The sequence below is a fragment of the Coccinella septempunctata genome, chromosome 3, assembly GCF_907165205.1.
Source record: "Coccinella septempunctata chromosome 3, icCocSept1.1, whole genome shotgun sequence".
NCBI classification, from domain to species: domain Eukaryota; kingdom Metazoa; phylum Arthropoda; class Insecta; order Coleoptera; family Coccinellidae; genus Coccinella; species Coccinella septempunctata.
In genome coordinates, this window is record NC_058191.1 from 6,153,141 (window position 1) to 6,180,995 (window position 27,855).

Consider the following 27,855-nt stretch of genomic DNA (forward strand, 5'->3'; position numbering starts at 1 on the left):
ATTCGGCGTCAAGAAGTCTTTGGAATTTTGAAAGACAATATTGCGTATCCAAACGTGTAATTTTTAGTTTGTGCAGCACTATTTTCATTTTATAATAATAATAATAATAATAATAAAGGGCCTTCATTTTGTATTCTATGAAATACAATCATGAAGGTGAATTATCAGGTTAACGTTTTGGAGTGTATTATAATTATCGGCAAATTATAAAAGTTGGGGAGTCCAATAAAAGGAAATTTGGGATTTACTCGAGCGTGTCAAAATAAGACCTCCTGTATATTGACTAGGACGGCCTGTCAGATTAGTAAAAAAAATCGATCATTATATATAGGTACTCAGGCGTATCACATTGTGGTATACATATGTGGTTAATTCCATGTTGAAAAGTATTACCTTCTCATAATCTGACAATTTAAGGGCGCCGAACTTGAAAATCTTCAAATGTCGAAATCAAAAGTATTTTATTGTATTCATGGGAGAAACAATTGCGCCAAAAGGGACGTCGTGCTATTTTTTATTGAACTTTTTTCCAGAAAATAATAGTTCTGAATCGAAATGCCTAACAAAAATGATAAATATAAAAAAAATTAAAAAATGAAAAATTCTTGTTCCAAAATGTCTGGTGAATTGAAATGTTATAAACTGTAGGTATCATTGAGTATTATGGTTTCATACTCAAAGCTAGTATATATAGACAATGGCGCTAGAAATTCTGCAGCACTTGTTCCAACCTTTTTGGTTGTCCCCAATGTGGGCAACCATAAATTCAACTTCTCGTATTATTGGTTGCTCAACGTTCAGAAACTTTTTACTAATGTGAAACCAATAGTTTCTCAAGAGCAGCCGATGCACCTGTACCACCGGCTTAACCGTGAACCCTGCGGCTTCTTGTAGGTTGTAGAAATGAGCGAAACTTGTCTTACGATCCAGTCAGTAGTTGACTCGCTTGGTCACAAGCTCTGGGTAAACAACAAACAAGCTTAAGCAGTAAGCGCTTAGACACCCGCTTAGAAGCTCGCTCAGTAAGTAACGTGATCGAAACAGTTCGGACCGGTCAGACAAATTCTTCAATTAAACTATAACAATTTCTACATAAGTTTCTTTAAAAAATCTTACTCAAATTCTGACTTAAGTGTGTTATGACGTGAGTGGTTGACAGTTTATTATTGTTTGACGTTTGACAATGAATTCCGGATGATAAAAATAAGGTTAGTTTGGCATGCTTTTGTTTTGTTTACCAAACGAATTCGGTTGTTTTGATGCATGTTTTTCAATGAGGTTCATACAGCAGAACAAGCTCATCAATTCTACTCGGAAAGTGTTGACTGACTTAAAATTCATTATAGTTATTAGTAATCAGTAATTCTTAGAACGTTATCGGCTTCTTTGGGTCAGATTCGTTTATAATGACCAGTATTGCTTTATTGGTTATGGATACAATCGATTTCAGGCTACATTATCGCTGTCTTATTTATTATTTATTTCACAAAATGCGAATAGGAGATCAAAATTAGATAAGATGAAATCCTTATTATTTTAATGAATAAAGATTAATATGTGCATAATGGTATTTTACGCATTCAAAAATTCTCTACCGATTGCTCGAAATATTTCCGAAGTATGATCGAATGTGAATTTTCCTATATAAGTACTACTTATTTAAGAAATGAATGTATGATTCAGTTATCGGTCTAATCTAAAATATATTATAGGTTTCAAGGTTTCGAATTAGGAGGATAATTGTGAAATAAATATGAGTAATTTTTTGCCGTCATGCATTAATACACATTACTAAATTTTTCCATTAGTATTGACGATCTACTTGATAGGTACATGGTTTCAAATAATGAAGAATTTTCATTATTCCTATTACATTAACAATGGACAATGGTACTCTGTCAATAAGGGATCAATTCGTAATTAAACGATTGGCTAACAATACTGAGCGAAACAACTGAAAATCATAATTTCATACAATCCCAACCCATATAACCCTCTAACCTGTAGGTACTCATCATGATTCAAATACTGACTGGGTAAAATAAAAAGTAATGCACACTTTGTTAATTACATTCTACTTTGTAGAAAAACGCTGGAAAGTGTCGAAAGGTAATTTCTATTTCAAATAACGCAACTTTTCTTAAATCTTAATCTACCACTGAGAGGAATGGAAGGTATTATAGTAGTTGAGTTTTTTAAAAGCCAACTTTCTGTGCGAGTACTGCATAGATCTTTTATAGCTGAAGATGATACGGTCATTGGCGGAATTTTTCAATTTACCCTTTTTCATAATAGGGATGAGATGGTTAACCCTATTGTTCAATTACAATTTTAGCTCTTCTTATTTATATTGAGGTCGATGACATACACTTTAGGAGAGATTGATACTTTTGAAATTTCATTGCAAACATACCTTTCAGTAGGGAACCTAGTGATTGATGAATTATTTGAAATAAAAATCAAACTCACAAAAATAAATGAACGTACCACTTATACGTTGTTTCGTCTTCCATCAACTACTACCATAAGTAAAAGTCATGTTTTTTGTGACACTTCAAAAACATCTATTACTCCTAAAAAGTATGCCACATTGAGCTTGAAATACAAAAAAAAGTTGAAATTCGAATTCCATCAGCTATTTAATCCATTAAGTGAGAAAAAGGTTTATAAAAATCATCTATGACCAAAATAATCACAACTCACTTGTTGTCGAGTTTGTATAAATAACTATTAAGTGATGCTAAAAATGATAACTATTTTAAAAATATGTTTCCATTTCTCAACCTCAAAAATGAATATTTTATAAGAAAATTTCAGAAAAAATACTGCTTCCTAAATCAAGCCCAAAAAGTTCCAAATAATTTTTTTGCATACAAAATCAAATTTCCTAGAAAATTCAGACAGACTCGAAGGCTACAAGTTATACCTACATTGTTCTCTGTCCAGTTAATGGAAAAATAAATACTTACGTTCATTATCTATACTACACCCCGTTGTGATATTTTTATTTCAGTAATTTTTTTGGAACCCCTCTCCGTCCTCTAGATACTAACTTGATTAATGAACTCTTCTTCAGAGGTAATAATTAAATTGATTTCGAACTTTGAACACTAGTACTGTGAACCACTTTACCAATAAAAGTCGGTAAAGTAAAAAATCATCAACTCAGAGAATAAAATTTTTGATTATCTTCCAATAATATCGAATTACAATCCTCCATCCTCCTGAAATATTCCCACTGTTTCGATTTTGAGGCAGGCAACATGCAACCACATAAAAACACAAGAAACTACTTATTTTGACCCCAATCGGATGACAATTATTCAACCTCTCTTCATAAACTTGTTAGGGTTTTCACTCCCAATCTCTGAAACAAAATCAATTAAAAATGAAGAGATGCAGAATCCTCCCAGAATAAATTTCAATCGATACAATTATTCAAGCCCGGAAATACAAAAATTGGATAATTTATGAACGAAAAAAGAAAAAAATAATATTTTCGAAATTCTTTAAATATGCATTTCCCAAATTATATAAAAAATTTTACTTAGCTACGATTGTCTTGGTTTTTGATCGCAAAAATTTCAACTCGATGTATCGAATCTCACAGTCTCATTAATTCTTCACCATCCTGATGTTCATTTTATTGACTAAATTCTTGTAAAATATCGGAGCAGTTCGCAACTTCTTTTATTGTCTTTCGGAATTTTTTTGGCCGAATACGTGGGTACTGGATTCTTCATTTTCGATTTTAAAGGTTTATAATATAGGAATACCTATTCATAATAAACCAAGCAACAGAACAGAACCTGCTGGTATTGAGGGCGGTATCATAAATTGGTCATTTTTTTTTGTGCCTTATAATTCCCTTAAGGCGCCACGCCTCGGTCAGGTGAAATGATTCATCTACCTGGGAAAAAGTTCATCTTGCTTACAAGACGGAAATAAAACAGCTGCGCATTTGACACATCTCCAAACACACATACCAGGCCGACAGGCATACTAATTCGAGAGTGACTCCGCAACAACAAACCATAGATAATGATCAATATTCAAAGCAAAATCTCTTGTTGGAGATTGTTCAACAAGGAATCCTTATATGGACGGATCCGATATATTGCCATATCATTTGGAGAAAAACGCCGGCAAGAAGTTGTTGCGTGGGATCTTTGGGAATAGATAATGATTATTAAATTACTACTTTCGATTGAAAAAGCCACGGGCAATAAGTGACGCCAGAATCGCTCGATATAAAAGCATTCAGTTTGATGTCGTCTCGACGTTGGTCTTGTATTGAAAACTGCTCCGAAACTCGAACTCTTTCGAAACAAAAGGTTTCTGTTTACATGGGAATTGGTGTAGGTTGAACTGAATTGGCGAACCGTCAGTAGAAACACCGCGGACCGAACAAGATCACTGCTAACATTCTATATGAATGAAAGGAGCAAAAAAAAAGTAATTTGTTTTGAAATGGACAAAAAATTGATTCAATTTAATTCAAACTCAATAGATGATTGAAGGGTACAGAAGGTTTTCGAATAATTTCTAAGGATTTTATATTAGAAATTGAATAATATTTTTGTAAAGTTTTACATCTAGGGAATTGAACCTTCAAAACATTTTCATAGAGTATAGAGTCCGTTATAAAAGCAGTCGGTTGGCCTTGGAAATTTGACACATTCTGCTCTGTATATTGTAAGAAAATGTGAGATTACGAAGCTTTGTCTAAACATTTTTGGGTTTTATGTCAGCTATGTTGTCCGTTCTACTTAGAAGTAGTACACGGCCCAAAAAAATTAACGCACATTCTAAAAGTCTCAATTTTAATGAAAGTTAATTCTACATTGACTTTATAACTTATTTTTTATGTTCTCTCGGGAAGGTTTTGAACGAAACAAGACACATTAAATGGAAGAAAAATTCAGGATTTCACCGAATCTTATGTGAAAGAAGAGAAATGAACAATTTTCAAAATACTGAAATGCTGATAAGTGATTCAATACTTGGTATTTCCATCCCTTGCGTTAATTACAGCTCGGCAACGACGGATCATACTCAAAATGAGTGATCTTAAAATGTTCTGATCTAATCCTTCCCAGATTTCTCCGAGTTGGATTCCTAAGTCATTAAGAGTAGCTGGATGATTTTCTGAACTTCTCAGCCTTCTATTGAGGTTGTCCCAAACCTGCTCAATCGGATTGAGATCTGGACTTCTTGCTGGCCATTCCATTCGAGAGACTTCAACCTCTTCAAGGTACTCCTGAACGATGCGCGCACGATGGGGTCTGGCATTATCGTCCATAAAAATGAAATTTTCACCAATGTATGGGGCAAATGGCACTACATGCTCTTCAAGATTGTTCCGAGGATTGTTCCTTATATACTTATCAGCATTCATAGCTCCATTATCAACGACCACTAGGTCTGTGCGAGAAGTCAAAGATATTCCACCCCATACCATAATCGATGCTCCCCCGTAACCAGTAATATTCAGGAAATTGCACTGAGCATATCTTTCATGTGGACGTCTGTATACAAGGGAACGTCGATCACAATGTTAGAGGCAGAATTTAGACTCATCTGTGAAGAGAACTCTTTCCCAATCGGCCTCTTCCCAATGGATATGCTCTCTCGCAAAATCCAAACGCGCCCTTCGATGGGCTGGGGTAAGAGCTGGGCCTCTTGCCGCGACACGAGGCCTTAAATCATATTCTCTTAGGCGATTTCTTATTGTCTTTTTGTCTTATTATCTTTTTTTTTTATTCCTGCTGTGAAAAAACATCTGTATTGAAGAAAACCGTTGAAAGTGTATAACATATGCATGCATAATTCTTATAAAAATAATTATTATCATTGAGAACACCTTCAATTGTAGAATAAATTTGAGATTTCCATAATGTGCGTTAATTTTTTTGCTCAGTGTAGTTAATTTGCATGTAAAGTATCAGTATGTATTGGGGTAGCTTTATTTTTGCTATTAAATAAAATAGTAAAAGTATTTAGGTACTTGACACATAATATGCAGATGTTTGAGAAAAGTTAATGTTGGCTATCCTTCAGACAGCAGTCATATTTATCTCATTATTTCGAAAACATGTCTTCAGCCACCCCAATTTGAAAGCCTCCTAAGACCTCTTAATCTTAGGGTACAAAACTTTTTCTTGACGGTACATTTCGGTACGAAACTTTGAAATAAAAAAATTGAAATTTCAAACACAGGCGGTGAGTATGTCTACAGTTCCCACAAACTGAACATTTTAATAGGGAATACTCCTTCTTACGAAAATGATATCTTTGGAACGTCACATTTTGAAATAACCATTCCAACCGTTTCCCCCAAAAAAATATTTTAAGCACTTAAAAATGGATATTTGAAATTTAAAGCGTTTCATTTCAATTGCACAAGTTGGCAACATCGACTGAATATGCCTTGATAATAAAGGACAACAAGTACATTATCTTGATGAGATAGACAAAGATGGCTGTCTATGAAGTCTGCGACGAACGAGGAAGGTCGTAAAATTTTATGGGATTTTTATGGCCGGTTGCAGTTGAGGCACGCAAGTAAGTACGCGCCTGTAAATCAACAACTGTTATTTCATAAACAAGGTGATCGGACATTGTTCTTTTCATTTTCTAGTAGGCCCTGTTGCCAAATCGTAAACTTGAAACCAAGCGATTTAAGTTTTAAAACCCCATATTTGAAGAATGATTTTGAATAGTTTCCGTGGTGCATTTGAAAAAATCATGAATGAAAGTCATAATTATTCAGTTTGAACTTGCTTATGCAGTGATAACCCAAATTGAGGAGAATTCCCCCTAATAGGGAATTTTAAAACCCCATATTTGATGAATGATTTTGAATAGTTTCCGCGGTGCATTTGAAAAAATCATGAATGAAAGTCATAATTATTCAGTTTGAACTTGCTTATGCAGTGATAACCCAAATTGAGGAGAATTCCCCCTAATAGGGAATTTTAAAACCCCATATTTGATGAATGATTTTGAATAGTTTCCGCGGTGCATTTGAAAAATTCATGAATGAAACTCATAATTATTCAGTTTAAAATTGCACATGCAGTGATAACTCAAATTGGGGAGAAATCCCCATTAGGGGTACAAGACTTTTTTCAGCGGTACATTTCTGTACAAAACTTTACCGTCAAAAAAAGTGAAATATTCAAATTTGGGAGGCTGGAGACATGGACGTACTCATCACTGTTCAGAATTGGTTCAAATTAGGTAGTTGAACAGCAATGGTGTGGAAAGCTACGCTCGAACTCGCTCTGAATAAATAAATGTGCGACTGTTTTGAACCGATTCGAAACCATCGGAAATTCGAACCAAGTCAACAATTTTGTAGAAATCGACAACTATCAGGACTAGATCCTGAATGAACGAAGAAAGAAGTTTAGGTGGTTGTTTGGAATATGCATCAGAGGATAGTTTATTTCAATACTATGGTCTTCCGACACGCATTTTTAGATTATCTACCATATTGTTCAGTTCAATAATAGTTTTTTCCTGCTCCTCCTTAATCAGTCTCAATTCTTCAACCCTCCTTCGCAACTCATCGAACTCCAACTCTTCCACCCTCTCCTTTGCGAGCTGCTTCTCCCTGCTGGCCACATACGCGCTGAGGATGAAGTAGATCGTCACAGAGATGCTTGTCAGCTCAGCTATCAAATACGTTGACAGTTCAATAGATTGATCCCGATTGAGTACCTCCATCTGCGCCGGAATTCCAAATTTCTTCAGCAACCACATTTTCACTTTGCCTTCTATCCCGTTGTAAAAATTCGCTGTTGGTACCATCACTGAATCAACGAAATAAGGGTGATGTTGAGCACGGGCTAAAATCAAACTCATGACGGGTTTGGAGCCCTTTATGGTGGTGAATTTGAAGAATAGATAACCGAGTTTGAGGAAGAGGATTCCCATTATGGATATCACCATATCATGAAGTCCATAGCCTGATTTATTGAAATGACGATTGAAATTATTTTTTGCTGTCAGGTGCGTAGAAGGTGCATAGAAATTTTAAGACGAGATCACTTTTAGTTTCAACTCCCAAGTCTTGTTGATTGCGACTTGGCATTTTTACTTTTTTGTATGTTCAAAAAATGAGTGTGATAATGAACTTGAAAAAACATTCAAAATGCGATGTTAGCCATAAGCATGAAGCCATACATCTCACGAACGGTTTTATCGAATGAATATAGTTTTTCATTTATTTGTTTAATGTGTATTAGTGATTAGAGGTTTCTTTTCGGTCGAAATTTCAGAGACTCACTCAGACAAAGTGCCGATGATTTTATTTTAAAATCATCTTCAGGGTTCTAAAATAAATGACAAATTTTATAGTAAAAACAAGTAAAAATTCAAAGAAATAGAGAATAGAAGTCTCGAAACAGGACACATATAACAATTATTGAATAAGAACATTAATCAGACTAACAAAGTAATGAATATGATCAAAAAAAAAGATTTATAACATCCACAGATTTATATTGTTCGTGTTCGCTTGAGTTTACCTACATATTATTTCGTTTTTCTTATTTGATGATTATCAGATGATTAACACTGAATGTCATCCGTCCGGTTCATTTTCCCTTGACTTATTTTATTTCGTACAAGTTAGTCAACCGTATATATAATGTCTTTTATTATTTCATCCTCGTTGTTTTTAATTTTCGAATTGACAATAGAGACCAACTGGCAATGCGAATATCTTCTAATTGTTATTTGTATATACATATGTGATAATTTCAAAGATATTTTTGATCATATTTATAACTTTGTTAGTCTGATTAATGTTCTTATTCAATAATTGTTATATGTGTCCTGTTTCGAGATTTCTATTCTCTATTTCTTTGAATTTTTACTTGTTTTTACTATAAAATTTGTCATTTATTTTAGAGCCCTGAAGATGATTTTAAAATAAAATCGAAACGTCGGCATTTTGTCTAATTGAGTCTCTGAAATTTCGACCGAAAAGAAACCTCTAATCACTAATACACATCGTTACCAAGGTCATCAAAAATATCAAAAAAATATTTGATTAATCTTTATCGAACACAAGATATCACCCACGTCTTCCAGTTTTCTCATTATGATCATTACGTACCGAATACCAAAATTCAAACACTTGAAACTAAGTTGGACGCTGTAGGATAATGAGTATTTTAACTTTTTGTAAAATGGAGTATTCTCCATATTTTCTCGTATAATGCGCCGTTTTCGAATAATTTGATGTTCAAAAATATCTGTGAACTTCGAAAAATTAGGAACTTTGACCGAATGCAACTCCTTTTGAAAGATCCACAAAGGTGTAGTGTCACAGATTAAGCTAGTTATTCAGAAGGTAATTTTGTTTTTCCAGGACTGGCACAGCTCATTATGAAAACTTAAAATGGCTATATAAAAAGATAATATCTTTTTATCAGGGCACAATCGGAAAAAATGGTATAGGAATATACCTCAAGAATCTTCTGTTGAAATATATGTAGGAGTCAAAGACTCACACTGTATATTAAGCAATAGGTACTGTCAGAAATTTGATAGGTACTTATTTTTACCAATTTCAAGAAAACTGGGAGGAGCCTAATTTACATTACGATAAGTATACCAATTCTCAATAAATTTATTGAAAGTTTAGGAAATACCTATTCGAAGCTGAATTGGATGATATATGTACTATAAATAGTTCAACTCATTGATATTGTTTTTATGTATCGTTGTAGTATCCATTTGGTTAGCTGAAATATGTTTTGAAAATTGGTAATTTTTCAGATTCCGATGTGTTCCATTCGAATTTCAACTTTGTCACTTACGTCTAGTTTCATAATCAAATTGAACCTCATTTCAAGCTTAAAGCTTCCTTAACGACCGGTTTCATAATCAAACCTAAAGTCCCTTTAATTTTAAAGCCTCCTTTAACCCTACTAAGAATGACACTAAAGGAAGCTTTAAGCTTAAAGTGACTTTAGGTTTGATTATGATTTTTTTTAAATTAAAGTTAAAGGACGTCTTGATATCACTCAGTTTCTTTTTTTTCCGATTTAGTTGTTTTTTTTTGTTGGACAAAAAAATTAACTTTAATGTCAATAAAACTTGTTTTCACAATAAGTTTTCGACGGTTTTTCGACATATTTCGATAAAAATAACGAAGGGGTAACATCAGTGATTCAATTTTTTATATATTGCAAAGATTTTTCATAGCGATATATGCTAAAATTACGCTGAAATTCAGGAATAATCGTAAATTATTCAATATTCCTAGTATTACCTCTCACTTGGTAATTTCTACTTTTCAACTGACTCAGTAAATAATTCAGCCTATTGCTCAAAGCATAGCCTACTAGAAGTTCTAATTCTAGTAGGCTATGCTCAAAGATGTGACACATTTTCGTATTTGGAGTAGCATCCGTAAAGCAACCAATGTCGATCGTTTTGATCTCGAATCGTATGCACTACTTGCACTTAAGTGTATGGCACCTTCAGATGTTGTGAACGTAATCTGTCAACTCATTCAAGAACAAATACATTGGATTGTTATTTTTTCAGCAGTCTAGATGGCTAAATATCGCGGTGGGGATTTTCACCAGTTTTTGTGTAGTTTCTTATTGTATTGCTGATTCGATCGACATCATTCTACGAATTATAGCATAGTCCGGGTATTTGTTATCGCATTTCTCAGAAGTGTGGTAACTATACTCTTGGGAATTGTAGGTTGCTTTTCTGTTGGTAAGGAATATTTGCTGTTTTGTTGGACTGCCCTATTCCATCGATTGTAATCAACCACATTTCTTCGTTTCAGAACAAGAACAGTAGGTAACTGACCTTCCACAATCATATGTTTTGAGGACAATCTGTATGGAAAGTTATTGTTCGTATTGAGTTGATGATTATTGATGGGCTACATTCTATTATAGGTATTGACGAAAATAGATAAATATGTACTATGAAATGTTTTATTACGGTAGGTAATCATATAATGAATGTCTTCAAGAGGCATGGATATAAAATATTTGAGTTCATGGTACTGTTTTTATATTCTTTGTTATGGGAAACAAAATTTCAAAGTTCGAAGAAGAAACTTTGAGCATAAAACATTAATTTGTAGAGAAAAATATTCCTCTCCTGCATTTATCGTTCCGAGTTACATCCATTGAAAGTGTCCACATGAATTATTCGTCATCTAAGACCTGTATTCAGGAATGTTGAAATAATCTGTGTACAAAATTTGTTACCTGCCTTTAGACGTGTGCACAAATGCATATAGAAATATTTTTCAATGTGTACAGAACGAGGCTGGCACTTGAAAGATGTTCGAATGCCAAGCGATTCAGGACAGCCACCAGGAAATATATTTCGGGACCATTCCAAATTCCGGAGATGTCAGAGCATAAAGAATATTTTTGTCATTTCCTCGACCCATCAATCGGCGCCAAAATTCTTCTCTAATGGTTTTTACTGAAGCTATTTATGAAAATGACGATAATCGATTGACAAAATGTTGAAAACACATTGATCATTTCATCAGCACGTTTACATTAATTAGATTTAGTGTTGTCATATCAGTTTAGCGCCCAAGACAGGAGTTCGATCAATTTGAATAGGGGCAGGTATCAATCTACGAAATATAAGAGATTAAAATAGAAATTAGACAGTATTCTGAAAAGTTCTGATTTCATAAATTGTCTAGCAAAAAGATGCAATAACGAAATTTTTATTAGTGTTGTAAATAGTTAAATAGACAGATATGGAATAATATTTCACTTTGAAAAATGGTGGTTTGAATATTCATCATTGTAGGTCTCATTGTAGGTTATATTCGTTTAAATGATTTCGATAATTCTGCTAAATTTAAACTGAACAAACTCGGCGAAACGGAGGAAATGAGTTTGCGTGAAATTGAAGTCATATTGTCTTCTATTCGAGGTCGAGAGTAGATATTTTATATAGTGTGCACCGAGGTGTGCACAGTAGTAGACAAAATAAACCCTCATTGAATGAATATGAGCCAAAAATTCACCACGTTTCTCAATCAAGATTATGAAAGAACAATAACGTTTATAGACATATTACATATAACACTGATTTAAAAAAAATATAACTAATTACAAAGATAACAACCGGCCGATGAAGAAACTTTATCACTGAAAATATCTTATCCTTATGTTTTTGAGTTGCTGAACCCACATATGAAAATTATGAAATTTATAAAGCTCTATCGCCCACCATTTCTTCACATTTTGTACATCCATCAATGATATTATTAATGATTTAGAAAGAATTTAACAGTTCCAGTAAGTTGTCAAAACATTTTTGTGAGATAAATATGACCAAGAATAAGTCACTAATTGAATTGATTTGTCCGATGAGTTGTTTAACCACGACATAACAGTATCAGCCAGCATAATCCGCCTTCACCCACCTGAAGATGCTATATTGTGATAGCGAAACACGTGTCGTGGTCAAACGAGTGATGTTAGTAAAAATCATATAATTCTGTTTTTATTTCAATAAGTTTATGGTTTATCTAACATGTTGATGAGGATTATTGTTTACTTTTTGAAGAGTCACATTGATACTTTTATTAGGTCCTGTGTGTTGTTGGGATGTAGAAACCAATTTCAGCAAGTGAAACCTGATAAATGGGATTTATACCATTTATACCATATATTACAATATTGAAAGCTGATTGATGGAATAATATAGGCTATGTTATGTAAGACAACTTGATTTGGATTGAGCTAAAAAATGCCTATCAATCAGGCAATATAAACATCTATACAGTGAAAACTGAAGAGATCTTTATTTAGATCTATGTTTTCATCATATTCTCGCTAGTTTTATAAGTTTTATATTGTCTTCCTATTGCATTTCCTTATCTAACATGTTTCAATTGTTTCAAATAAGTTCGACATCACTAATATAGAGGATGTTCCATTCAAAAAAATATAACTATAATTCTACACAACTTTGTGGGCGACAACAGCTGTACAACATTCATGTAAGACATTTTTTGATGCCTCTCGTATATTTTGTACTAATCAACTGTTCTGGTAATTTTTGTAATCCCGTATCTATGATTTTCTACTCTTTTCGACCTAAAAATATGTGGGCATAATTAGGAACGCTAAGGGAGGGAAAGGTTGAAAAAGCTAAATTCTCATGAAAATACAAAAATTGGCGGCGCCAAAGATTAACAAGGGTGGCCATGTATAGATAATATCGAATATTAGTAATTGTTTTTCGAGAATCTCCTACGATCAACAGGAAGTGCTCTAAAAACTTACCTATTCTGAAAAATGTGACTGATGCGTCTTGCAATGACAGCATCGAAGCAGCATGTGGTTTTCGATAACTAGAAAAGGTTCCTTTCGGCAATCTCTTTTTGAACAGTTTACCTTGAGTATGACACTTGTCACCAGCATGAAATCACATCCTGATTACCTGAGCTTCCTTTGAACAACATTATGGCAACTGTTGTATAGAAACGCCTTCTATCTATTGTATTCAATTCTTTATGACTTGAAATATACAGGGTGTTAAATCGGTAAATGTAAATACGTTAACCTGAGATAGAGCTATAATAATAATAATAATTTATTCATTCTTTAAGACAGAATACCTCTGTATAGAACACATCCGAGGTCCGAGAAAAACAAATATATAAAGTAAATAAATCAGGGAGATTTCTTTATTCGCCACTATTTTCAATTGCTTGACTCCCAGCCTGCGAAAAGCCCTATATTCTTCAAATACTCAACTGTATTTTTAGATCGGTTCAAGAATGAATTGATTGACTACTGGAAGTGTATTTTACTCTCCAAATAACAATTAATTGTTACAAAAGTTATAAGCAACTGAAAATATTGGAGAATACATAAATCTAGGATCTTAATTCTCAATATCTTCTTTTGTTCTAGATTTATAATGAACAATCGAGAATATATGATATTTTTAAAATGGCTTATACTAAGAAGGACATTTTGTGTATTTTCAAATTGCTTTTTTATTATTATTATAGGTAGACAGACCAATTCGAAAATGAAATTCATGGTCTTCTTTGTGTTAGTACAAATATTTTTATAAATATCGGCTCGAATTCGAACAAATTGAGTCGAATGATCAAGTCAAATAATATTATTAATTTGTCAATGGGAAAATTTATTTGGCTGTCATTAGAAAAAAAAGTTGAAAGTTGTATCTTGAAATCTAGAGGATGGATTTCAATAAAAACGTTATAATTTCATTTAATGACGATAATATTTACAAATTTCATAGGAATCGTTTGTAAAAGAAAGAAGAAACTTTGGAATATCATAGATTTCCAATTATAAATCTGGAACAAAAAGAGATATTAAGATTTGAGGGACGTCATAATGGACTAATGGAGGACTTTTTGAGGAAAAGTTTTTTGTTGATAAATGGAATTTCTATCTGCTATGGTATAGGTTTTTCGTTTTTTCGACTAGTGTAGGGTAGTCCTATCTCAGTTTAGCGTATGTTACCAATGAAACACTCTGTACAATTTGGAAGTAGAAATCTTTGGAGCAGAAACGATTTTGCACTATTCTAAACTCTAATTTTGTGTTATTCAACTCATCGTATACCACATATTATTCACATAATATAAATGTCCTTTTTGATATCTATTTGAAATTGAATCAATAAAAAAATTCAATTAATCGATTTGTTCCTGCGTATATTCTTGCACTTATTTATCAGGAGCAAATCAGATGGAAAAAATTGTTGCCTGACAATGAACGAAAAATGGAACTTTTTGGTAAAGCTTTAGTTTTCATTCAAAAATGGAAAACAAATTTAAATAATAATCCTCTGCGTAAATACGTAGTTTTGTCACGATTAAGATTTTTTATAAAAAGGTCGGTTTCCAATTCGAATCTAACCAATTCATACTTTCAATCACTCTAAAACATCATTTAGCTACAAAAAAGACCGTAACAAGGTGTCCTTAATGAAGAAGATAAAATAAGATTCTTCATGAATAAAAAAAATTAATTGGCTGATGCTGGCTCGGACCACAATAGGTCTACACTAGGATCTATCATGATTATTCGAAAAATCTTCTGCCTAATTACACCACACATTTATGAAGGTGGAATTAACTGTAGAACGAATCATTAAAATTCTTCGGCAGCAACACCTCCTGGAATCTTAACTTTAATTGAGAATTAAATTACTTTTGCGATTGAAATTTTTCGTTGCTTGATTTGCAGAATTAATCATCTCGATGCTTACAATGAAAGTTTGCAGAACACAGGCTTCTAATCAGTCTATATTAAGCTGAATAAATTGGTAGTAAAAAATACGGGGTAATGTTTCAGTTAATAAGTATTCTTTTTTATTTTTCAACTGTAATCATGATAACATAAAATGATTTATGAATCGAATTCAGTGTTTCATATAGTCAATTGTTATAAATATATGTTAAGTATACAGGGTCTTTGACTCGTACAAATATTTTAACAGTAGATACTTGAGCGACAAGATTTTATTCCTTTGCAATTTTTTCCGAATCGGTCTGATTCAAAAGATACAGGCTGTTGAAGAACTATAAAATTTATTTTTAGTTCTATCTCACAAACGGTTTTATCGAATGCAATGAATTTCGGAATATAGTTTTTCATTTATTTGATTAATCTTTTTCGATTACCCAGGTCTTTCAGTTCTTTCATTATGACCATCACGTACCATAAAAATACCAAAAATACAAAGAAGCCAACTCTTGAAACTATAGCTTGGACGCTATCTAAAAAATATTTGAACGTTTTGTGAAATGAAAGTATTCTTCATGTTTCTCGTATAATGCGCCGTTTTAAAGTAATTTGATGTTCAAAAATTAAGAAAATTATCCATATTTGAAAAATTGGATACTTAGGCTGAATAACAATTGTGTTTAAAAGATCTACATATACTCCATGCACATTCATTTTAGCAGTCGGTTGGCCATGAAATAATTTTCTCAAGTTTTTGTAACTAAAACGGAGTAAGGTTGACACTTATGAAATGTCGTTAATGTCATAACGCCGTTGCCACAACTATTATCAATTTTTATTACGAAAATGCTCAGAGGGATTGAAAAAAGAGACAGGAAGTGCTATTTAGCATTCAGGTCCGCTCATTCAAATTGTTATACCCTGATATTCCAAAATCCACAATACGTCAGACGGTAGCGAACATATTCATAATGTAAGAGAATTTATATAATGTTTCATCTGAATCTAAACGACTTATCTTTCAGCTGAATATTTCCACAATCAGAAAGATTGTGAATGAAGAGGATGACAAAGAATTTCCTTCTATTGGGAGACCCAAAAAAGTGGTGACATTCAAGAATTTTATGTTTCAGTGAATTAATGCGAAAAGGTCACTACAGGAATTTCGATGAATGTCATCGTAGAATAGGTTCCCGAAAATTGATTCTTCTATTTTTCATTTGACTTATCCTATACATTGTAAATGTCTTAAGGTACCAATAAATACCTAATTATTATTATTATATCAATGTATTAAGATGAACAGCCACAAATACGCGCCAGTTGTCTTGTTAATTGTTTATTCATGTGAAATTTTTGTTAAGGTGAAGTTCATCTTGACTTGAAACTTCCTTCAATTTTAATTCCTTTTACTTATATTGATGCAAGATGATTTTCGTTGAAGAACATTCTAGTAATGCGTTAATTTCTTCGAGATATAGGTACCCACTCCCAACCACTGCATCATATGCATTTTATCTTCAGGTTAATATTTTTTAAACCTACAACTGATGTAAAGTATTCAAATTTTAGCCAAAGAAGATAACGAACATAAACTCTGCTCAAGCTAGTGCATATTATGATATTATACTGATCTCTTGTATTTTCCAAGCAAATAACTGGATTTGGTATGCCTTCAATCAGTTTGTATAAACTTCAATTATGTTACATATTTTCGACGTTATGATGAAATACGTAATAGCAGTAACTTTCACGTAGAACGGGCAACATAGCGTTGATTTAAAACCCAAAAATGTTTTGACAAGCTTCATAACCCCATATTTTCGTATTTCGTACTATACAGAGTGAAATGTGTCAAATTTCCATGTCCAACCGAGTGCTAAAATAAAAGTGAATGGAGTATATGTGTAGTGTCATAGATTTAGCTTGTTATTCTGAAGGTAATTTTGTTTTTCCAGGAGTGCCACAGCTCATTATGAAAATTTAAAAAAGCTATATCTTTTTATCAGTGCCGAATCGGAAAAAATGGTATAGGGAAAAAGAATTTATTTTGATCTCAGGAATCTACTGTTTAATGTTGGTATAATCTTGGAAATATGTAATTAAAAAGTAAGAGTTAGCGCTTGTTTTTTTTCAAATCACACTTTCTTGATTTCCAATCACAAAAATAAATATCTACAAATTATAACATTTCGCATCCCATTTATTGATAAGCTTGACAAACATGGTTTTTATAATTTTTGCTCCTAAACAATTACCAAATTTCTAATCTTTGTACATACTTTTCACCAATATTTATATCAGCTTGGACAATGGTAAGATTATTCAAGAGATTAATCATGACCTTGTGTCGTTTCGTTGCCCATTTTCTACCCTAACGATAATGAATGGAAAGTTTGGCCCCAAATTGAATTTCATCTAATTTTTCTGATGGTGGAAAAGAATCCATTGGATAATAGAATGCCAAATTATCAGCAAGAATATTACATAGTTTTGCATAAATACAGGGTTGGGATAAGGTATGGAACCAAGCAAAAATTGGAAAAGATTTTCAAGTAAGTACTATGGAGCATACCGCATCTGAAGAAATATTTTTTACGCTACTTGTACATTCAATTTTTTTAATTTGAATGAGGCACCTTATATATTTTTGTAGACCAAGGAAATTGCTGTTTTGAATTCAAACATGCTAAGTTTACTGAAAATAGTTGTAGAAAATAAATAACTTCACGCAATTGCAATGTCTTTTTTGATAGCTTCGTCCGTTGCTCTTCGTGGTCATCCAGGTAGTGGCAAATTGTTGATCAAGCCAGTTGCATTTAGAAACGTTGTAGGTACCTCGGTACCTGCCTATAGTCCAGTCATGTTAATATAAAATTTAAATAGGAATCAACCTCGAAATGAGAGTTCATTCTGAAATTTTGAAACTTGTCTCAAATGTCTCATCAAATATCGTGTCTGCGTCGTTATTCAAGGCTAAAGGTCAAATAATACTTTTTTCAGATCATCTGGGTTTCTATGGCTCCAACGATGTCAATATTTATTGTCATGTATAGCATGAAATTTGAGCCAAATTTCGTCTGAGACCTTTTTTCATGCAGTCAACCGTTTCCCAGATAGAGGACGGAGAGCGGCCCTCAACAATATACACTGTAATGAAAGGTCAACCGTGAATCTCTTGACTGATCTGATACCTTGTATTGAGTTATAAAATCATTGAATCATTGACAATGGATAAATTTTATCATATATTAGTTAATACATCGTATTCATCAAATGTTGTTAAATACAATGTATACTCCATTAACTTTTATTTCCGCACTCGATTGGCCATGCAAATTTGATACATTTCACTCTCTGTATAGTCCGGTTCATGGGCTGTCCAATTCAAAGGAACTCTCCCCTACTTGATTAGTCTGTATGAGTTTCAGTACTTTCCGTTGTGTTTTCTATGAAACACATTTGAAATGCTCACATTACCTTGAAATGTGTATACTCCATTCACGTTTATTTCAGCACTCGGTTGGCCATGGAAATTTGACACATTTCACTATGTATAGTACGAAAATGTGGGGTTATGAAGCTTGTTAAAACATTTTTGGGTTTTAAGTCCACGCTATGTTGCCCGTTCTTCGTAAAAGTTCTGTTATTACGTATTTTATCACAAAGTCGAATCTCTTCGGAAAATATGTGACGAACATAATTGAAGTTTATACAAACTGATTGAAGGCATACCAAATCCAGTTATTTGCATGGAAAATACAAGAGATCAGTATAATATCATAATATGCACTAGCTTGAGGAGAGTTAATATTCGTTATCTTCTTTGGCTAAAGTTTGAATACGTTACATCAGTTGTAGATTTCAAAAATATTAACCCGAAGATGAAATGCATATGATGCAGTGGTTGGGAATGGGTATCTCCCAAAGGAATTAACAGATAATTCAAGAAAGTTAAATTCTTCAACAAATATCATCTTGCATCAATATAAGTGAAAGGAATTAAAGGAAGTTTCAAGTCAAGATGAACTTCACCTTTGAACAAAAATTTCACATGAATAAACAATTAACAGGACAACTGGCGCGTATTTGTGGCTGTTCATCTTAATACATTGATATAATAATAATAATTAGGTATTTATTGGTACCTTAAGAGATTTACAATGTATAGGACAAGTCAAATGAAAAATAGAAAAATCAATTTTCGGGAACTTATTCTCCGATGACATTTATCGAAAATCCTGTAGTAAACTTTTCGCATTAATTCACTCAAACATAAAATTCTCAAATGCCACCACTTTTTGGGTCTCCCAATAGAAGGAAATTCTTTGTCATCCTCTTCATTCACAATATTTCTGATTGTGGAAATATTCAGCTGAAATGTAAATCGTTGTATTAACTAATTAATAATAAAAAATTTGCATTGTGAAAGATTCAATTATTGTCTTATTATTTCATATTCAAACAAAAAGTTTATATTTTTTTCCTGATGATATATTTAGAAGAATAGTTATATGTGTTAACTTCCTACGGGTTAAGTAAATTGTCTCATTTCCAGAACGTCTAATTTATTTACACAACTACTACACTGATTTATGTACTAGGACTTTTTCTAATTTTTTATACACTCATTAATCTACTTCCACTACTTTACACTTTGTAACTGTTCAGAATTCATTGTTCACTCGGCGTATAAGAGACTAACAGCCTTGGGGACCACCTCGCGTATCTTTTATATCAATACGCCCCGGTTCCAGAGCGTTCTGTTGTATCCGGGAGCTTTCGTGATATTCGCGATGTTTTCGAGCGGCTTCATGGGCGTATTCGAGGATTCGGACGTTACAATATGATACATTTTTGATATCAGCAAAAACTTTGCAGCAAAATAAAAGAGCTTTGAACTATAGTTTTATTTGAAAAATCAGATATCCCTGTCATATCTCGAGAATGGAGATTTAATTAAATCATATTCGAATTACTCATAAAAAGGTGACTGTTGAATATCATAATAATTTTCGAGTACGACTTGAAACAAGCAAGTACTTTGAAAATGCCAATTTCTCAATTCTTTCCTAACTCTAAATCTAGAAATGATAGGCAGATTCTGTTTTCTGATTAGGATTAGTCAGAAAGAAAGAGTTCGAGAATGTTTTCTTCTAGCTGCTATAGTTCTCGAGATCATCTCAGTAGACAACGAATTTTGCACTTGTCGTTATGGGTCATAAAACTTCCCTGCAAAGTTTCGTTTTGAAGATATTTACTTGGTTTCATACTTTAACCCAACCCTGAGTATGATTTCACTGTAATATTCGCTAATGTATCGAGAATATAATTGAACGATATGTTCGAAATTCCAAATGATAGATACGTCCGTCCTGAAGCCGAATAAGTTTTAAATTGATATTGTTAGAAGTCTCAAGCTTTAGGTAAAAGAGATTTAGTTCCTTCATTATTGACACTATTACCTATGAAAATGATATAGTTTCACGTGGTATAGAATCAGAAGTCTTATAAATTGTTTTCTAATCGATTTCAAGTGGTCTTAGTTTTTACTCGAATGCACAGTGTTTGCTTTGGTGCGTTCAGCTGTTCGCTGTCCTCTTAGACAATCCTTCAATTGAAATATGTTATCTCCATTGAAATCCCATACAGGTTTTCTGTTCTGCTTGAAAATGATTCTGCAAAGTCAAACGTCATACAAGGATCATGTTTATCTACTTGATACTGATCTCCAGTTAGAGATACCATCGCTTAAATACTCATCTGCTGTCCAAATTGAATTCGACCCTCTCAAGATGAAACCACATGTCTATGTCGTCGATTTGGAAAAAGTTCAGCTAGACCAAGCGATCGAAACGTTCAGGAATATAACCATGCTCAATCCAAAAGCAAAATTTATTTTGATGATCGAGAAAATTGATTCTGGAATTGTGGAATACTTGGCCAAGTTACTAGTGTCGAGAGCCTTATTTGTGAATCCGGTTTGGGGAAATATGAGCACATTCAACCCTTTCAAGAAGGGATCACTTCATGATCTGGATACGGAAATAGTTCATGTGGGGAATTGCACTGCACAAACAAGTGCAAACGAGTTGTCATTCTTGGACAACCGCGTCCCCGTGTTTTCTGCAGGCACTCTATTCAAGGCATGTTACCTTTATGAACCGGGATATTCTAATGGCCCGGACAGAGAACAAGTTGGTACAAATTTGGAAATATTCAATCTTCTATTAGAACGCATCGGTTTTGAACCCAAGTGGCATCAAACAGTTTACCCAGTTGATGGCGATTTCTTGAATTATCGGATGAAATATTTAAAAACCAGTGAAATGTGTGATTTGCACGTTAATCTTTATCTCAGACTCAATACGGATTATATTTCAACGTTTTTATTTGACGAACTCCATTTCTTTGTACCCGCTCCCTTGAAGTTACCCAGATGGAAGTTGCTGCTTAAACCCATTACATTTGAAATTTGGTGTTACTGGATAACAACGTGTACGATATTATCTTTTTCTTGGATATTTATTTACTTGATGATGAGAAGGAGATTCGATTTGGTGAAATTTTTTATGATTTTCGTGGTTAACTTCGCGTATTTTATCGAATTATCCTATGATATCACCAGACGCAACGCTGCTACTGAAATAATATTCGTCCTTATATTTCTACAGGCGTTTTTGATCAATATGATATTTAAATGCAATTTCAATGTGGTGTTGACCGGCTTATCATACGAGGAACCTATAAGAAATTTGAAAGATATAATTGACAATAATATAACATTCGGAGTTTTTAGTCTTGAAGAAATTGATCTCATTATTCATCATGACATAGGGGATAATGATTATATTTATGATCATTATCAATTTTGCGACAACAGCTATGATTGCTTGAATGAGTCTGTTCATCATAGAAATATAGCGGTACAGAATACACTCAGGTTCTTTAAATATTATCAAAAAAATTTTTTGGATGAAAATGGTTTTCCTTTAATGGTGAGATTGGATCGTCCTTTACAAAAAATCGGTTTAACCGCTCTTTTGCCTGTCGGGCATCCTTCAAGGACGGTCATAGAGAAATATATGGCACATTTAATTGACCACGGATTTATTAACTTCATTCTTTCGAAATATGACAACGAAAGGGTATTCAATCTACCATATAGCGAACAAGTATCTCAGCTAACCTTGAAATTTATATTAGCACCGATGTTTGTACTGCTCGGTGGTATTTTAGCCGGCATTTTCGCGTTCATAATGGAAATTTATATACGGAAAAAACGAAATCTGAATCGTTAAGACACAGAAATATGTGTTTTTCTCCCTCTTATCATCATGCCTATGTATGTTCAAAATCGCACGATTTGCACGATCCACATAATGAGTTTGAAATATAATTATGAGCATTTCCAGAAAATTTCACCAAATAATATTTCAGAAAAATATATAGTGTTAAAACTTTGAATTGCATTTTTTTTTCTGGATACAAAAATCTCAATACGTTCCTCCATTATCACTATTTATGTGATATAAACACAAGGGGTGTTTGATGGGAGAATTGATCGGATGATGGACCAGATCTTAAAAAAAACAGAACCTCATTTTGGTAAATATCTGATTCTAGATTGTACGTCCTAAAGCAGTTTTAGTTACACTGCGACCTTGAAATCTATTGTTATCACCATCTGTAACTTTTGTAGTCCAGTCTCGAAATATTCCTGCAAAGTATTTCTCTTTCGCTTGTTTCCTTTTTCTGAAATTTTGATGGAACACAAAAAGATGGTTCGGGTCCAATGTTTCTTGTTTCTTGAGTTGGTGATACTTGATGATAATATGCAAGGTGATTGTTTGACTCATACAAATATTTTAACAGTAGATTCTTCAAGTCAAAGGAAACACTTTTTTCCTTTACTATTTTTTCCCAATCGGCTCGGTTTGAAAAATATAGGCTGTTGAAAAACCATAAAAAATGTTATTTTTAGTTCTAACAAAGGTAGGCTAATAGTTTTTCATTCATTTGATGAATATTTTTCGAATATAAGATATCACCCACGTCTTCCAGTTTTCACATAATGATCATTACGTACCATAAAAATACCAAAACTTCAAAGAACCCAACTCTAATCTATCTAATGATTATTTGAGCGTTTTTTACATTTTAAGTATTCTTCATATTTTCTCGTATAATGCTCTGTTTTCAGTAATTTGATGTTCAAAAATTTAAAAGTATTGACGTGAATTACACACGTTATCTAATTCATACTGAAAATCTGAAGATATACAAAATTTAGATGAATCTAAAGAAATAAGAAGCTTCAAAGTTGGAGAGAACCCTCGAAGAAAACTAGATCCAGATAACTTCCAATTCTCCTTTATTTACTGTTGACTACTAATATATCTATATCTAACAGTTTATATTGTAATTGATATTTTAATGGAATCATTTATAAGAATGGTGAAAAGGTTTTGCAAACATTTTTACCAGCGGATGCGTTTATTTCCTGAATGTTTTGAATGTTCCTACGGATATTGAATAAACAATGTTTTCAGAAATTCTCACATAATTAAGTAAAAGTGTAATTTTGTGCAGCTCATTCAGTACCTCATGAAATACACTCCTTCTAACTAATTCAAACCAACATATATGTGATAAAAAAAATTCGAAGCCTTAATGGGAAAATTGATTATGAAATAGAAATTTGTGCAAACCGTTGTAGAAAGCCTAGACGTTTTCTTACGTATTTTACACAATATTTTTTTAAATTTTGAATAGGATGTGGCTATGAAATACCAAAAACGTCTATACAAGCTTACCACGGAGATTTATTCAAAATCGTCTAGTGACGGAATTATTATACACTGCGCAAAAAAATTAACGCACATTCTGAAAATCTCAATTTTAATGAAAGTTAACTCTACATTGACTTTATAACTTATTTTTTATGTTCTCTCGGGAGCTGGATGATTTTCTGAACTTCTCAGCCTTCTACTGAGGTTGTCCCAAACCTGCTCAATCGGATTGAGATCTGGAATTCTTGCTGGCCATTCCATTTGAGAGACTTCAACCTCTTCAAGGTACTCTTGAACGATGCGCGCACGATGGGGTCTGGCATTATCGTCCATAAAAATGAAATTTTCACCAATATATGGGGCAAATGGCACTACATGCTCTTCAAGAATGTTCCTTATATACTTATCAGCATTCATAGCTCCATTATCAACGACCACTAAGTCTGTGCGAGCAGTCAAAGATATTCCACCCCATACCATAATCGATCCTCCCCTGAAACCAGTAGTATTCAGGAAATTGCGCTGAGCATATCTTTCATGTGAACGTCTGTATACAAAGGAACGTCGATCACAATGGTAGAGGCAGAATCTAGACTCATCTGTGAAGAGAACTCTTTCCCAATCGGCCTCTTCCCAATGGATATGCTCTCTCGCAAAATCCAAACGCGCCCTTCGATGGGCTGGGGTAAGAGCTGGGCCTCTTGCCGCGACACGAGGCCTTAAATCATATTCTCCAAGGCGATTTCTTATTGTCTGAGTGCTAATTTGCACCTCATGAGTTTGCTCAAGCTGAATTTGAAGGAGGCGAGCGGTTGCAAACCGTTGTCTCAACGAAGAAACTTTCAAGTAACGTTCTTGAATGGCAGTTGTTACCCGTGGTCTACCCTGTCCTGGTCTTCGGACATTCATACCTGTCTCCCTGAATCACTGCAACATTCTGGACACACTTGTATGGGAAACTCCAAACCTTTCTGCAATTCTTGTGTATGTCCAAGCTTCTTCTCGCAAAACTACCGCTTGGGCACATTCCTCTTGGGTCAAATTGCGTGTTTCGCGTTGCATAGCGATCGAGTGTAGAAAATCAAACGAAAGAAAAACTATTGATCGAGATCAACTGATTTTAGAATGGAGCCAATACATTCAAAATCTGATAATATCATCTTTTTTTATTCCTGCTGGAAAAAAACATCTCTATTGAAGAAAACCGTTGAAAGTGGATAACGTATGCAAGCATAATTCTGATAAAAATAATTATCATTGAGAACACCTTCAGTTGTAGAATAAATTTGAGATTTCCATAATGTGCGTTAATTTTTTTGCGCAGTGTATCTTTTAACTCTGTTGTTGTTGGAAGCAAGTAAAGTTTCATCATCAGTTAGAAGTATTTTACTTTTTCTAACTGGTTTTAAAAAGTGTCAATTTTCATTTCAAAACGAGAAAATTTCCATTATTCGATTTTTCTCGTTTCAAACGATATTTTTTCAAACAAGAAATTTATTTTTTATTTCGTCGTCAAGTTGAAATTTCAGGAGATAAAATCAGCCTTGGTTGAGTTCAGAATTCAAAATTTCGCTTACCAAATTTTTCATCCAACCAGAACCATTACAACCCTATTGTATAAAAATACCTTTAATGACCAAATCATCCTTAAGTAAGAACAAGGTCCATATATCTCTGTTGAAAAATGCAAGGATTGGTATTCAACTTCATCCTTCACAACTCGTAGAGGATTCATTGACAAACTCGCTAATTATTAAATAAAATAATAATTAATTTCAATTAAAACTCATCTGTTTGAGCATTTTTCTACCAAATAGTAAATACCGAAGACCGAAAAATATTAATTTTGTGCACTTTTTACTGACTTTATTTAGCTGAACCGTAAACCAAAAGTTTTAATTCATGAAAAATTGCCGCAAATTTACTGCAAAGAGGATCTGTTATTTCCAATATGTCATCAGGGTTCGAAATATTTTAACGGCCAGTTTCATTATCAAATTAAAGCTTTCTTTAGTCCTAGGTACTGAAAATGACACTTACGAAAGCTTCAAGAATGAAGGTGCTTCAAATTTGAATATGAAACTGGCCGTAACTTCTTAATTCAAACTTTCGTACTACCTTGAGATTGCAATCTGCTAATTATGCCTGCAAATCGACAGTTTTTGACTAGATCTCTGGCCCTCACATGCTGTCAATCATGTGAAGTGGGTAAAGCTGTGATAATTCGTTAAGCAAACTCTGAACTTTGGAATTCCATCATCTGATATCGGGCCTGTTCCGATATTGCTGAACAGTACTGTCAGTATTTCAGAAGCGATGCCCATTGGCCCAGTCGTTCGAGTTCTATTGTTATTCGATTGCGGGCCAGTACTAACAGCAATATCGGAACAGGCCCATCGACTGCCGTGAATATTCCAGCTGAAATTTCTTTCTCCGGCTCGATTTCAACGATTCGTAATTAGAAATAACGAAATATTAAAATTTGCCGTTCTGACGATTGATTTCGGCCATATCTTGGCTACATTCGAGATTTGACAGGGAAATGAAGTTACAAGCAATTCAGTAGGTACTATCAGCTACACACCGGCAACAGGGCAGAAGGCCGCATAGCTTACAGCAGGGCAAGGGACCCAGAACGGCATTCTTGGGAGCCGGTACTACGGCGTTGGTGCTATAAACTAAACGTTCCCCATCTTGATACAGGTATGGCGCCGACCATCGCAATACATTCGACATAATAAACTCTGGCGGTCTATAAATCGAAGAATTCTAGGTGTCTGGATGTTCGATGAATACGAGGATAAGTCCTGCTTATACAAGAGTACTAGACTATGGTATCTCATCAGAAGGAAAGCTGTCCTTTTTCCTCATATCTGTGCCGTTTTTCTGCGGTATCGGTAGTGTGAGACTAAAATTATTGGTGAAAAAGAAAAGCTATCGAAAAAACCATTAGTGAAAAAGAGGGTGGTTTTTCACCTTGGGCTTTCTTTCAAAAACAGCAATAACTTGTATTAAAGTAGTAAAGTGTGGTACAAAATAATAAGTTGAGTTAATCGGATGAAGTGAAAAGAACTATGCTAAGTAATAGTAGAAACGCCCGTAAAGTCCCCCTCCATATAAAATTTCATCTGTTAGATTGAGGTAATCTTATTTTTTACAGTGTAAATATGTAATTTGCATATGGTCTACCATTTTATTTATTGAAAGGCGAAAGATTTACTTGCACCTGAGAAGAAAACTGAGTGTACTGCCATACCACCCGGACAATGCCAGTTCTCTTTTGAGTAACTCAGATGTCCATTTCAAGGCACTCATTTCGAATGGATCACCTTGTATTTTATTTCATATTCGAGATACGCTTACGCTTGTTTTGCGCCCGCTTTATTGAGCTATCTTGTGTAGGTCTCTAGTTATTCACTATTTCTTGAAAAAATTACTTAAAGGCCTATAAAAAACTGTGTATTTCTCGAGAGCGCAATGTACAATCAGATCCGTTTTACGAAAACGGTTACAAGGAAAGTATTGATTGATTTGTGAAGGCTCTGACAAGACTTTATAATACGGCGACAGTAGAATCTTATGTTACAAATGAATATTACGTCTGTGAAGAGAAATATATGTATTATACGCTTTACAATTCACAATGAAACGATAATATAGGACATGCTAAATAAATATTCGTGGGCTATCCCCTGTATGGATTGAACCCACAAGATAGAGAAAGTCTCCCCTCCCATTTTTGAAATAGGTTTTCATTTGATTTTCTTGTTGGTCATATCCTTCAAACACCAACACTGTAGATATTGTAAGGA

General features: G+C 33.6%; 1 protein-coding gene across 1 annotated transcript in view; it reads left to right on the plus strand.

Moving 5' to 3' along the window:
* The first annotated feature begins 743 nt into the window (after positions 1-743).
* Positions 744-27,855, plus strand: part of LOC123309509 (interference hedgehog-like) — a 74,842-nt gene continuing 47,730 nt past the window's right edge. Inside the window, exon 1 of the mRNA XM_044892664.1 lies at positions 744-1,208. The gene's annotated coding sequence lies outside the window, so the exon portion shown is untranslated. The remainder of the gene's footprint in view (positions 1,209-27,855) is intronic.